At 34.6% G+C, this 15,793-nt stretch overlaps 1 pseudogene across 1 annotated transcript in view; it reads right to left on the bottom strand.

Moving 5' to 3' along the window:
* LOC309849967 (protein STPG3 pseudogene) overlaps positions 1 to 14,336 on the bottom strand; it is a 37,231-nt pseudogene extending 22,895 nt beyond the window's left edge. The window contains exon 1 of the transcript in view: positions 14,292 to 14,336. The product of the transcript in view is annotated as a protein STPG3 pseudogene (transcript). The remainder of the gene's footprint in view (positions 1 to 14,291) is intronic.
* Between the last annotated feature and the right edge of the window lie 1,457 nt (positions 14,337 to 15,793).

Below are 15,793 nucleotides of genomic sequence, written 5' to 3'. Positions count from 1 at the left end.
ATTTTATTAAAATTTGACACATGTGACTTTTCCTTTCATTTAAACACTTAGAGGCCATTGCAATGATACTAATTGGCTTAATTTCAATAATGTGTCCCAGAGAATAGGGAGAGTGATGAAGAGGGAGAGAAGTGAGGGAACATGGTTCTGTCCTTAACTTCTTAAATGGAAGTTTTGTCACTGATTTAGATTTTATTTTATTTCTAAAGTAAGCATTAAGACTATAAATTTCTCTCAAAATATTTGCTCTGTCTTATGTTTTGATATTTTTATTCTCACTCATTTCTAAGTATTTAATATTTTTCATCATTATTTCTTTTTTTTTTTGGCTGAATCATTTTCAAGTGCACTTTAAACAAGATATATAGGTATATAGAGTTTTATAGATATATAGAGTTTTAAAAACCTGTCCTTTATTAACAAATTCTAATTTATTGGCATTGGAATTGTGGTCAGAGAAAGCATTCTGTTTGATAGTGATCCTCTGAAGTGTATTGAGTCTTGGTTTACAACCTAGTGGTGTGTCCCACATGCCATTCTATTCCTATACAGAGGAATTTTTAAGATGCGTAAACAGGGCCCATCTCCCACTATAGAAACAGAAGAGGCCCTTACTTATTCTTTGTAGAATAAGGTTATACATGTTAAGCTTACCTAATAATAATTCCTTTGTCTTTGGTTTTGAATTATGTGAAAATGGGGTCAGTTCAAGACTTTTCCCAGACAATATGGAGGAGTTGGGAGCCCAGTGGTATGATAACAAGAACCCAATAGCAACAATATCAGTTTGTGTCCTCTGTTCTTATAACTGTGTCCCTTGGTTTTCTGTCAGAGATTCATTCTCCACTCTTCTGTTGGATTCTCTGAGTTACTGATATCTTGTCAATTCATTCCCTTTCTGTTTAATTAAACCAAAGTCAGTCTCTATTGCTTAAAACTGAGGACCCTGGTAATTGTAAAAAGGTAATACTTCTGAGGCAATTATAGTATATGAATTTTTGTTTTATTTTACTTTGTTGGCATTATTTATTTTCCTCATATGACAGATAAAGAGACTCAGGCTTTAGGAGTTTAAATAGCTTGTCCAGTGCCACAGAGTTTGTCAATGGTAGAGCCAGGGTGCAAGTCAGCTCTGCCTGATTCTTGAACCACTACTCATAACCGTTTCATATATTCATTTAATAGGTAGCTTGTATTTTTCCCTGAATCTAATGTTCTATAAGCTGAAAGCATCAAATAGATTGCCAAGTATAATCAAGGAGTAGCTTAGGTACTGAGAGGCCAAAGAGCAGATGCTGCAAATATTCATGCCTTCTTACATTTTAAGAGGAAAAAGTACTTCTTTCAGGCTTTCTATTTAATACATGCTGTGAGATGAGTTTTTAGAAACTGACCTTCTCCTCCCATTTACTCCCCTTTTTCTCCCCTAACTCTGCAAATTTGCCACACGTGCCTTGGCAGCACAAACAAGCATCACACAGAGGGACTGGTGACTTAACATACTTCATCATCTCCCTGGCCTAACAGAGGGGTCCTTTTAGGTCATGGGCCCCTTTTCTTCCTGTAGGTTTATTGACAGTTTGTGTGTTCATGCTCATTAAGTAACTTCTAGCAACCTTGGCTAAATAAATTGGTAAAAGGCTGAACTCATAGTCAACATTGCTTCATAACACACACATGCAGAGCTCATAATATATGTGACAGTTGACTCACTTAAATCACCCAATTAATTTTTTGTAGTCTTGTATAAATATAATAAAGTAGCTATAGAAATGAAAGATGTTTTCAAGTTAAATTTGACTCCACTGAACTCATAGAATCAGAGTTAACTTATATTTTATTTTAGGTGATTTTACAGAAAGTTGTTTTAAAGGCAAAATATTCTTGAAAGGTTGAAGTTATTTCTACCCCCATTTTTTTTTTAAATTGCTGTCATGAAAAGCCCACTGATTTTATAATCTATTAATTTGCAGTGGAAAACTATGCTTTTGTTGATGTAGAAAGTTTACTCTACCAATAATGCACATATATGTATATAACTCTTAACCTCATCTTAAATATGTTTGGTGTCAAATCACCCATTACCAGCATATAAAGTTATTTCTTGGCTTTTCCCACTAGCAGAATACTTTAGTGCCTTAAGTGGTACATTCACACTCAAGTGGAATAGAGCTGTGAGGACCCTTTGACAAGAAGTAGTGTAGGTAAGTGCTAATAGTATTTGTCTCTCTTCTTGCCAGTGGAGATGAGACATTGTGCCACAACAATCCAAATTTTATTAGAAGAGAGAAATAAATAGGGTCCCACAATGATGGTCAGGTGCACAAATCAAATTAAATTCTTTTCAATCAACAGGAGTTGTCATTTTTTGTTTTTGTTTTTTTAAAGGAGTAGAAGGAGAATATAGGGGTAAGGGCAAACTGTTGATTTCTGCTGTCACGTACTAGTTGAATTGTTCTGGTAAAAATAATGTTTTTCACGTGACTTAAAAAGCCATGAAAATTAGGCACACAGAATATAAATAAGAGAAGTATCACAGAAGTGACCTAGGGAAATCCATTTTGGGATGAAAACCAAGAATATCTCATTATCATATCAGTGTTTCTGTTATTATTTTCTGAGACTAAAGATGCAATCTATAGAACTTGTGTCTCGTATGGCTTATTTATATTAAATATATAAGAAATTAAGTAGAAAAGGCTAGGAAGTGGGCATGCAAAAAAGGTATTTTGATCATCCTTTAATTTTTTTTTTTCATTAAATATGGCTTCTGAAGGGAATCTGATGGTTTATGCATTGTTTCATGCTGGCTCAGGCTCTGTTTATGGCAGACAAATGAAATAATAGATTGACCGTTCTTTGGCTATGTCAGCAGCCAAATTAATCAAACAGAAGGAGAAGTAGCAAAGATTGCCAGTATATTTATATGGAAATAACTGAAGAAGAAAAGAAAGGTACAGTTGTCCACCTTACTTGTTTCATGTTTCAAGCTGAGTACATTGGTATGTTATATGACATCTGTATAGCTAAAATCCCCAAATTAGCCAATGGTGGACCTCCATCTCCAATGTTTTTTCTGTGTTCCATTTTCTTTCCATCATATACCACTGTAATCCATGTGACTGAGTTGGGTGACTTGATTAGCAAAATGTGCCTCTTTTCTGAGTATTTTTTGTAACTTTCTCAAAAACCCACTATTTATTTAAAATTAGTTTCCTAGTTAGTGCTAAATAAAAGTAATGCCCTCTGAACAATTAGGAATTTAGAAATGACTTTATCTGTACATTTTCCTCCCTCCATCTGCTGCTATTTATTACTATTGAAGTTTTAATGTTTTGGCAGCACAACTGGTTATTTCGAAAACATTTCTAAGATTTAATCATAACTCATAGTTGAAAGATATATTGAGGCATGATAATATCTATTTTTCTCAACCACTAATGCTTTACATAAACACTTCAGACTATTTAAAATCCTGATATTAATTTATATTCTTTTTCTGAGCCATAAACAGCATGGACTAGTTTATCAGAATATTTACTGAATTAATATTCTATTTCTCTAGGTTCTCTTCCCTGGTATGATACTGAGATCATTACCCTCAACCCCTGTCTTCCATATTCTAAGGTGGCACTGGCTATGACTCACATAATGAGAGTCTCTTCGGACTCCTTGTGTTTCCTCTATAGATTATATGAAGATGGAAGGTTCTTTGGAGAAATTACTTGAAAAGAAAGAGCATTTTTCCTCCATTACTATTTAACTTAGGATTTTTATTAGTAAGTCCATGCTTTTGGATTATATGAGCTGATGCCCCTCTGTCACTGTCTCTGTCTCTCTCTGTATCTGTGTGTGTGTGTGTGTATGTCTGTGTATACACACATATATAGTAAAATCTATAATATATACTATGTAACCTTAATATATTCAATACATAGCATAAATAATATATGTCTGTATTGTAAATACATTATAATTATAAATAATAATATATATTATATATAGACATATATAATATTTATATTATATTTTATATTTATATTATATTTAATGCATTATATTTATATTTATATATTATATATAATATATGTATTTATATAAATATATAAATATTATTTATATAAATATATAAATATTATTTATATAAATATATATTATATTTGTATTATATTACATTTATTTTATGTTTATATTTATTTATATTATATATAACATATTACATATATTATATACTAATATATATTAATATATATAGATATTTATATATATCTAATATAGATATGAGTGGGTATGTGTCCTTCAAATAATATTCATAAACAAATTTTGTTTACATGAAGCTTTTTTTCATGTTTGAAAAAGTATAAATTATGGTATTCCTTTAGTGTTTCAAATTAAATATTTTTATATGCTACACAAACTTCTAGGCACAAGGATACAGCAGCAGCAGCAACAAGAACAATAACAACAAAACCCCAAAACTAAAAACCAAACAAGAACCCCCCCCCAAAAAAAACCCCAAACTTGTCCCCCTGGAATCTATGTATATTCTATGAGAAGAGGGCAGACAATAAGCAAATAACCAAACCTAAGAATAACGTGTTAGTTGCTGATAAGTGCTGTGAACGGGGGAAAAAAATAGTGTATGGAGAATGAGGGGTGCGTGTTGATTTCTATTTTATGTTGGATTGCCATGCAAGGTAGCTTTTGACCAGAGTACTGAGGAAAGTTAGGGAGTAAATGGTTTATTCAATACATTCCCAAATAGAGTGACTAGCAGGTGTGAAGTCTTCGAGATGAGATCTTGCTTAGCATATAGCGGAATGATAAGCAACTAATATGGCTGGTGTGAATGAACTAAGGGGACTGTAGAAGGGGATGAGGATAAAGAAGTATCAAGGGTGAAATTCACAGGTCCTTTTAGGCTCATAGGACTCACAGAGTTTTGTTAGAGATCTTATCCATTAGGACCATCAATAAGATTAAGCCCAAAGAAAAAGAATGCAATACAAGAAGCAGTGGTGGGCTTAAAAGTTGTGTAAACAAGTGGATGGATAGAAATATACTTCACTGTAAAATACTTAAAATTATAGTGATTATTTTAAGAGGGTTTTAAAAACAAGTTAGAAGAGGATTTGACAAAATTCAACACACTATTATAAAAACATTCAACAAAGAGGAACAGAAATGAACTTCCTTAACCCAATAAAGGACATCAATGAAAACCTCAGCTAACATTATGCTTGGTGGTGAAACTCTGAAAACTTTCCCCTAGAGATCAGTAGTAAGACAAGGATGTCCACTTTACCAGTTCTATTTAGCGCCATGCTAGAGGTTCTAGCCATGGCAATTAGGAAAGAAAAAGAAATATTAGACATCCAGATGGGAAAGGAAAGTGTCTCTATTTGCAGATGATATTAACTTGTATATAAAAAACAAAAACAAAAACAAAAAAAAAACTTGGAAATCCAGAAAATACAATTAAAGTTGATAAAGTTCAGCAAAACTGCAGGGATCAAGATCAATATACAAATCAATTTGTATTTTTATGCAGTAGGAATGAGCAATCCAAATATGAAATTTAAAAACAGTTTATTTGCAGTATAGTCAAAAAGCATAAAGCAAACAAAGAAGTGTAAAATTTATATTCAGAAAACCACAAAATATTGTTAAAAGAAGTTAAGAAATACCTAAACAAATGGTAAGACATCCCATGTTCATGGATTAGAGGACAATATATTTTTTTTAATTTTTTATTTTTTATAAACATATATTTTTATCCCCAGGAGTACAGGTCTGTGAATCACCAGGTTTACACACTTCACAGAACTCACCAAAGCACATATTCTTATGATAATAATGCTTTCAAAGTGATCTACCTATAGACTGGTTATAATCCCAGTCAAACTCCCACCTGGGTTCTTTGAAAAAATTGACAAGTTGTCCTAAAATTCATATGGAAATTTAAGGGATCAGAACAGTGAAAACAATCTAGAAAAAGAACAACATAATAGGAGGACTCACACTTCACAGTTTCCAAATTTATTACAAAGCAATGTTAATCAAGAGAGTGTGGCACTGGGACTCCTGGGTGGCTCAATCAGTTAAGCATCTGCCTTCAGCTCAGGTCATGATCCCAGGATCCTGGGATTGAGCCCCACATTAGGCTCTCTGCTCAGTGGGGAGTCTGCTTCTCCTCTCCCTCTACCCCTCTCTCCACCCATGGTCTCTCTTTCTATTTTAAATTTAAAAAAAAAATCTTTAAAAAAATGTGACTGTGGTATTAACATAGGATAGACATATAGATCAATGGAATAAAAGGCAGAATAAAGTAAAACCATGTATTTATAGTCAGTGAATTTCCAGCTAGGATGTCAAGACCATTCAATGAATATAACAGTCTTTTCAAGAAATGAAATGAGAACTGAATAGCCACAGGCAAAAGAATGCATTTGGACCCTTACATCACATTGTACATACAAATTAATTGGAAAATGGACCAAAGATCTAAATATAGAAGCTAAAACTATAAAATTCATAGAAGAAAATATAGGAGTAAATCTTATGCTCATATTTGACAAAGGATGCTTAGATATGACACAACAGCACAAGAAACAAAATTAAAAATAGATGAATTGAAAAAAATAGATGAATTGGATTTCATCAAAATTAAAAATCTTTTATATTTCAAGGACACTACCAAGAAAGTGAGAAAACAACCCACAGTATGGGAGAAAACATTTACAAATCATAGATTTAATGAAGACCTATTATGTAGAATTTATAAAGACATTTTTCAACTAAATTATAAAAAGAAAAGTAATTAAAACTAGGCAAAGGATCTGAATAGATATTTCTCCAAATAAGATATACAAATGACTAATAAGTACCTGAAAAAATGCTCAAAGTGAATCTGGAAAATGCAAATTAAAACCAAAATGAGATACTACTTCACACCTATTAGGGAGACTATAATCAAAATGACAGCTAATTTCAAGTGTTAGAGAGGATGTGGTGGGAATCTGAACTGCTAGTTTGTAAAAGTTGATGTAAAAGTAAATATAAGTTGGAGAGATGTAAAATAGTTTGCTGTCCTTGAGGATATTCTGTCAGTTCCTCAAAAGGCTAAATATAGAATTATATGGGATCCAGCAATTCCATTCCTAGCTATGTGTATACCTAAGAGAAGTGAAAATATATATCCTCACATAAACGTGCATATGTGCAAAGCAGCATTCTTCATAATAACTAAAAGTGGAAATGACTTATATGTCCATTAGCTGATGGGTAGTATATAAAATGTGATATATCCATACAATGGAATATTCAAGCAAATTAGAGAATCAAAGTTCTTATACATGCTGCCACCTGGGTGAACTTGAAAACTTCTTGCTAAAGTGAAAGTCAGACACAAAGGAACACATGTATGATTTGTTTATATAAATGTGCAAAGTAGGCAAATCTATAGAGACAGAAATTAGATTAGTGCTATCCTAGGGCCAAGGGTAGACTTATTTTAAGCAATGTGGAATATCTTTTTAGAGGTGATGAAAATGTCCTAGAAATTTGTGTGGTGATGGTTGAAAAGCTCTGTGAATATATTAAAAGGCTATGAATTATATAACTTCTTTATTTATTTAAACTTTTTTTTGGTAACAGTCTTTTTATTTTTTATTTATTTTTGAATTTTTAAAATTATTTTTATTAACATATAATGTATTATTTGCCCCAGGGGTACACGTCTGTGACCCATCAGGGTTACACATTTCACAGCACTCACCATAGCATATAACATCTCCAGTGTCCATAACCCAACCACCTTCTCCCTATCCCCCAACCCCCCAGCAACCCTCAGTTTGTTTTGTGAGATTAAGAGTCTCTTATCATTTGTCTCCCTCCCAAACCCATCTTGTTTCATTTTTTCCTTCCCTACCCCCAACAGCCTCCTTCCCTTGCTTCTCAAATTCCTCACATCAGAGAGCTGGTGCAGCCACGCTGGAAAATAGCATGGAGAGTCCTCAAAAAGTTGAAAATAGGGACGCCTGGGTGGCTCAGTTGGTTAAGCAGCTGCCTTCGGCTCAGGTCATGATCCCGGCGTCCTGGGATCGAGTCCCATATCGGGCTCCTTGCTCGGCAGGGAGCCTGCTTCTCCCTCTGCCTCTGCCTGCCATTCTGTCTGCCTGTGCTTGCTCTCTCCCCCCTCTCTCTCTGATAAATAAATAAAATCTTAAAAAAAAAAAAAGTTGAAAATAGAGCTACCCTATGACCCAGCAATCGTATTACTGGGTATTTACCCTAAAGATACAAATGTAGTGATCTGAAGGAGCACGAGCACCCGAATGTTTGTAGCAGCAATGTCCACAATAGCCAAACTATGGAAAGAACCTCGATGTCCACCAACAGATGAAAGGATAAAGAAGATGTGGTGTGTATGTGTGTGTGTGTGTGTATATATATATATATACAAAGTAATACTATGCAGCTATCAAAAGAAATGAAATCTTCCTTTTGCAACAACATGGATGGAACTAGAGGGTATTGTGTTGAGCGAAATAAGTCAGTCAGAGAAAGACAATTATCATATTTATTTAAGTTTTTATTCAAATTCCAGTTAGCTATTATATAGTGTAATATTAGTTTCAGGTATACACAATATAGAGATTGAACACTTCCATCTAATACCCATGCTCATCACAAGTGCACTCCTTAATCCAAATCACCTATTTCACCCATTACCCCACTGACCTCCCCTCTGGTGACGGTCAGTGTGTTCTCTGTATTTAAGAGTCTGTTTCTTGGTTTGCCTCTCTCTCTTTTTTCCTCCTTTGCTCATTTTTTTGTTTGTTTGTTTCTTAAATTCCACGTTTGAGTAAAATCATATTGTATTTGTTTTTCTGACTGACTTACTTCATTTAGCATAATACTCTTTAGTTCCATTCATGTCATTGCCAATGCCAAGGTTTCATTCTTTTTTATGGTTGAGTAATAGTCCAGTGTTTGTGTTTGTGTGTGTGTATAAATATTCACCACACCTTTCTTGTCCATTCATTAGTCAACAGGCACTTGTGATATTTTCCAGGAATGGGAGAAGTTATTTGCAAATGTTTATCTGATAATAAAGGGTTAGTATCCAAAATATATAAAGAACTTATGATATCCAACACCCCAAAATGAGTAATTGAATTGAAGAATGGGCAGAAGATATGAGTAGACATTTTTCCAAAGAAGACATAGAGATGGCCAACAGACATGAAAAGATGCTCAACATCAATCAGCATCAGGGAAATACAAATCAAGACCACATGAAATATCACCTCACACCTGTCAGAATAGCTAAAATTGACAGCCACAAGAAACAAGTGTGGTAAGGATATGGAGAAATTAGAACCCTCTTACACTGCTGGTGGGAATGCAAACTGGTACAGCCACTCTGAAAAACACTATGGAGTTTGCTCAAAAAGTTAAAAATAGAACTACCTTATGATCCAGTAACTTGATACAATCAAAGAATACTTGTACCTCAATACTTTATAGCAGCATTATCTATAATAGCCAGATTATGGATTTCCATACTTCAAATGGGTTCATTGTATGATATGTGAATTATATTTCAATAAATCTGTAGAAAAAATAATTAAATACTAGGCATGAACATGGGAGGTTTTGGGGAAAAGATTTTTTTAAAGACTTTTTTATATTGCTCAAGAAAATTAATATTGATTAATTAGGCTGTTAATTTGAGCCTATATGCTAAAATTTTGAGATCAACAACTAAAGAATAGAAACAAGATAGTTAACATAAACTAGTAGCAGGAGGAGAGGAAATGACTAGATCTGAACTAATAGAAGGTAGAAAAAAGAAAATAAAAAGCAATGAAAAAACATAAATTCCCAAATATAATAAACATTTACAAAGCATATAAATCATCTAAACTTGCCTTTTAAAAACTTTGATAATGAATAAGAAAAAATATTTTCTAGAAAAGACATTTCCAAAGCATAATGGTGCAGAGAAGCCAAAGATGGAAGGATACAAAAGAATCTCATGAGTAAATGTTCATTAAAAGAAAGCTGGTGTAGCAATAATAATATCAGACAAGATAGACTTCAAGTCTTAAAGAACTCTCATTTTCATTACTTAGTGATAGAAGTGATGTTTTTCTAGGAAAATAGAATAATTTTCAATACCTAGAAAATAGTTGAAAAATGTGTCCATAATACATAATATGTAATACCACTATGTAAATATATGTAAATACATAAAACCATTAAAAGGAATATAGTAAGAGATTTTAACTCAGCTTTCTCAGAAACTGATAAACCAAATAAAAATTAGTAAACTTAGAACACATTTGAGCAACAATTTCAATCTAATGTGCATAAAGAAAACTATGTGTAACTTGTCAATGCACAGTCTTTTGTAGCATTCCTGGAACATTAAAATAAAGATTAAAAAACTAAACACATATTGGAACATAAGGGAAGTCTCCACAAATACCAGTCAGTACCTAAGTAGATGATGTTTATTGATCACAATGAAACAAACATAGAAACAAGTAATACACATCGTCCTACTCCCTCATCTATGTTTAAAGAAGACACAAGTCTAAATAACTTATGGGTGAAAATAAATCACAAGGGTGATTGTAGCACATTTAATACTGAATGACAGTGAAAACACTCTGTGCCCAAACTTGTGAGACACCGCTAAAGCAATGTATCGGTGGCCGGTTATAACCTTAGGTATTTATGTTAGAAAAGAAGATATACTGAAAAGAAGTTATGATTCACTTCAAGTAGAAACAACAAGAATTAAAATGTAGTCAATCCTCATAATGTAGAAGGAAGGTGAAATAACTTCATTTTATTAGATTGTTGACATCTGTAGTCCCTCAGATAATTTAGGAAATAACACAAGACATATACACAGGATCTTGGGCATTCTCCATTTCTTCTTGGTCTTCCTTATTACCCACAAGGAAAAAAAAGTCATACTTAATTGCTGATATTAGATGTGGAAAAATAAAAGAAGCATAAAAAACCCAAATTATTGCCCAAAGTCAAGAAGTTAATACCAGAAATTGATGCTATTACTGCTACCAATACCATTGCAATTACTTCATCTTTAAAAAAATGGGCTCAGAAAAAAAAAAAAAAAATACTGGGCCTGGGCGCCTGGGTGGCTCAGTCAATTATATGTCCAACTCTGGATTTCTGCTCAGATCATGATCTCAGGGTCCTAGGATCAAGCCCTGAGTCAAGGCTTGTCCATCCTGGACCTGGAACCTGCTTGAGGTTCTCTCTCTCCCTCTGCCCCTCTCCACCCCAAACAAACAAACAAATAAATAAAATATGATTTGGCTTAATATCGATAAATTGATTTTTAAAGATCAGTTTCTTTCATGAATCTTAATGAACAATATTTGAAATAGTATAAATAATAATTTTATTGAGAAAAACAAACATCATGCTGTGTGAGGCAGAATTCAGCACAGTGTGTAATGAGCTTTGTTTAGTATTATAAAATCTATGACAATTTTTACATAGGATATATAAAATAGTTTAATAATAAATTTTTTGAGCTTGGTAATTGAAGGCAATAATAAAGGCCTGCTTCAAATTATTCTTTCCCTTTTATTGACTATATTTAACTTATTAGCCATTTACATTTTAGTTTATCATACACATCGTGTTTATCAATAATAAAATGGCTTTAAAATACTGCAATTTGGACTTTCTTTTCCTTTTTTGTTACTTTTTCACAAATATCCTTTGTGACATATGAGTGAGAATTTACTATGCTCTAAATAATTCTTAGCTCTTCAAATAAAACATTGTATCCTTTATTCTGAAAGATAGCTGATACTTTTTAAAAAATTTGGCTATTTCCTATATGCTATACTGTGCTAAAGATCATGAGATTTGTGTCCTAGCTCAATCACTAACTAGCTCTGTAACTCCAAGAAAGAAAAATCTGTGAACCATTGTTTTTGAGCTATAAAACAGGACACATACCTCACGGGATTCTACTAGGAATTAAATTAAATAATATGTGTGAAAGTCACTTCTGAACTCCCAAGCAGTTTGTGATGCTGTCACCATTATCTAGATATTTGATAGGCTTAATTGGTTTTCATCTGCATATTTACTGAGTAAAGGCACAGCATTTTATTGTCACCGGTTCTAAAAACCAAGAGGATATGGAAATCCCAGGACAGAAAATTAAAACAGCAATTTAGATTTTTGTTCCCCTAACTTCATTCTGTGATTCCCAAGATGATTTGAGGGAAAATGCCAGAAACAGACCCATCAACTGTGCAGGAGACACTCTATAAACACAAAACAAAACCAGACTTAAGTCAGAGCAGGTGATCAAAATACTGGACAAGTTCAGGATGGAAAAGTTGGCGATCCCAGATGGTTTCCATCTAAGGGGCATTGTGTACAGAGTGATAAGTGACTTGGGGAAACCTGTGGCCTACATGTGCGAGTCCTCTCTGAAAACCAAGGTCGTGCAGGTGGCTGGTTCTGGATTGAACACTATACCTGTCTTTGTAACCATGCCCGAAGCTCTCTGCACTGCCTTTCATCAGGGCTTCTTGACAACCTTTGCAGACACCCCTGCAGCTTTTAGGGGAGATGTTAAACCCATTTTGGAGAGAGAAATCTTCTAGTATCCTGATAAAATAAATGTTTGAGGGTTGCACGGTGGAATAGAACAAGGACATTCTGATAGTCCTCTCTGAGTCAATACGGTGTTCAGCTTGTTTTTATTTTTATTAAAACCAATCTCTGTTTAAATTTGTCTTTGAAATTAAACAAACATTTACAAAGCACTTACTATGGGTGAGACAATATGCAAGGCCTGAGGAATACACAGAAATCAGTGCAGACTAGTTCCCGCATAAAAGGAATTTATATGTAAGGGATACAAAGGCATCTATTCATAACTTGCAAAAAATGTAAGCATTGTAATAGTGGCATAAATAAATGTGAGCATCAGAGACAAGGTAATTTTGGCAGGATATTTGTGGAAAGCTTCATGGAATAAATGTCGATAGAACAGTTAATTGGAATTTTATAGAAGCCTAAGGAGAAAGGAAACTGTGCAGATAGAAGGAGTCATGTAAGTAAATGTGCATTTATGTGAAAATTTATGACAAATCTGTAGATTAGCCAATTGTTTGGGATTAGTAAGTAGTCTGAAGTGACTAGATTGGAGAGCGTGAAGACTAAGAAACAAGGATGATCGTGGAAATTAAGTAATGTAGGAAGGCTAAGCAGGAGTTGGATTGTGAAGATATGGAAAGTAAAAAGAAATTTGTTCTCCTTTTCATGGGAAACGGGGCAGGGATGGGAAACAAGAAATGAATGTGAGCGTCATCATTCTGGTGGACATGTGCTTGGTGGATTAAAGAGGGAGGGACAGAAACAGAGAGGGCAGTTGAGTGGCTGCTGTAATGAATCAATGAGAGATGGTCCTTGAAAGGTGGAGTCAGACATTTTAGGCATAGGACATATCTTCTCTCTGATTAAATCCTGAGGTTTGGAGAGGATGAAAATTGAGCATAACTTCAAGGCTTTTAGCTGGCCACTGAGTGGATCATGATTCTATTAACAAAGAAAAGACAGGAGCATGAACAAACAGATCTAAGATGTGAAAGAAAATATTAATTTAGCTTTGGTATTTTAAGTTGCATTGTGCACCATTAAAAAGAAGACTGGTATGAAGTCACAAATTAATCTCAATTTAGATAGAAAAATCCCCTGTTTTGCCATAAGGTTGGTAGGTCCTTGGGTAAGAGTGAAATTGGAGTATTACATTCCATATGTTAAATATTTAGAAGTTATACGTCAAGGAGGGCCTGGTTGGCTCAGTCACTTAAGCAAGAAGCCAACTCTTGGTTTCAGCTCAGATCACAATCATCTCGGGGTTGCATGGAACCTGCTCATGATTCTCTCTCTCCCTCTCCCCCTGCTACTCCCCTTACTCTCTCTTTCAAATAAATAAACAAAATCTTAAATAAATAAATAAATAAATAAATAAATAAATGTATGTCACAAATCAAGCCACAAACTGTTAAGTATCCTTTAACCTCCTATTGTGACCAAATTGTCTTCATGTGAACCTTGATGGCTTGGTTTGAATTACAATTCTGTGCTAAAATATGGAGACAGTAGCTTCGGAAGAGCTTTCCATCCCTGACGGTTCTTACCCTGGCCCTACCCACAGAGCATGGGCCTCAGGTGCCCTTTTGGGAGGCTCCAGCCTGCAGCTTAAGCCCTGTCCACACCTTCCCTGCCGACATCCCTCTTCTCACAAACAACCGCTTGGCCATCGTAGTATTTGGTATGCATTGCACACATGAGAGGGGGAGTCCCAAATTCTAGAAGAAGGCACTCAACCGCTAGAAGCAGACTCTGCGAGATTCAGACAAGACATTATGAAGTGCCGGGTCCTTGGAGTGTAGTTTAGGTGGGAGTATGTCGGCAGAGCAGGTGTCTACAGCCTGGGGTCCAGAAGAGGGCTCCCCTTGCCCTGGTCTAAAGACGGTGATGAGAAGACGCTCCTAGAAAAGTAGATTTGAGACTCACATGCTCAAGGAAGCAAATGAAATAGACTCAATAGAGAAAGAAAAGAGATGGAACCTTAGAACCTCACCGAAGACATAAATGAAGAATCTGAAGATGGCGTGAGAGGAGTGGAGGGAAAGGTGACTAAACAGTGCTGCTCCCTTTCAAGAATTTCACCGCAAGAAACAACAGCTGGAGGAAAAGGTTACAAAGGATGAAGAACTGAGAAGAGTTTTTAATTATTTAAAAAATTGAATTTTTTTAATAAGAGTGGAGGTCAGTTTTTCTTGTTAAAGTATCTTGTTGCAGTTGTAAAAGATCACCAAAATGAGACCCCAAGGTCAAAAATACAGTGCCATTTAGAACAAGTTTAATTGATTAAACCTAGATCTGTAAACACAATGACAATAAAAATATAAAGGAGACCAGACCAGAAATATCTTTTTTTTTTTTTTTTTTTTTAATGAAAAAAGGCTGTACTGACTACCTTAATGCCAACTTTAATGAGTAAAGTTTGGAAGTAGAAGAGAGAGTTTCTGTAAAGGATGGAGGTTAGGGTATTTCCGTCCATACCCTAATGTTGATTTCTTAATGTTATTTTGTCCAACTTTATATATGAGGTGGGAATGCCCGTGCTTCTGGGAAGGAAAGACAGAGCAAGCATACTTGCTGAAACGGCCACTCTGTTGAGAGAACAGAAGAGTATAAATGCCCCAGCATGGGGCAGCTAGAGCCTCACTCGGTGCATTGGACAGACATATGCAGCTAGCAGAACACACCATAGAATCACCCACAGGGAATTTCAAGTATTTTAGTGAAAAAAAACAATAGATCAGTGTATATAGGCTGGGAGTCCAAAGGTCCTAGGATTTAGCCTGATTTTGCCCCTTGGCTGTTTATAAACCAGTATAAGACATTTATCTTACAACCTGAGTTTCTTCATTACCATGTTGGGCTATGGATTTTCCCTGCCCCTAAAGCAATCTGTTGGTCTTACAATATCTTTCTTGGAGATATAGAAAACTATTAAAATGCTGAAAACAGGGCCAGATGGGAGGGGGAGAGCCCCAAAACTCAGCTGCCCATTTACACCTCTCTTCCCATTTCTGATGCTTTTTCAGAAGGCTCCTAAATGTCTCTTGTGTTGCACAGTTGGAAAATATTTGAACTAGATAATCTCCAAGATCCATTCCAAATATAAAATCCTATGACTCTACTAAAT

The sequence above is a fragment of the Mustela nivalis genome (assembly GCF_964662115.1).
Source record: "Mustela nivalis genome assembly, chromosome: 16".
Classification (NCBI taxonomy): Eukaryota; Metazoa; Chordata; class Mammalia; order Carnivora; family Mustelidae; genus Mustela; species Mustela nivalis.
The sequence above is the reverse complement of the archived record's forward strand: the minus strand, read 5'-3'. Positions and strand labels throughout refer to the sequence as shown.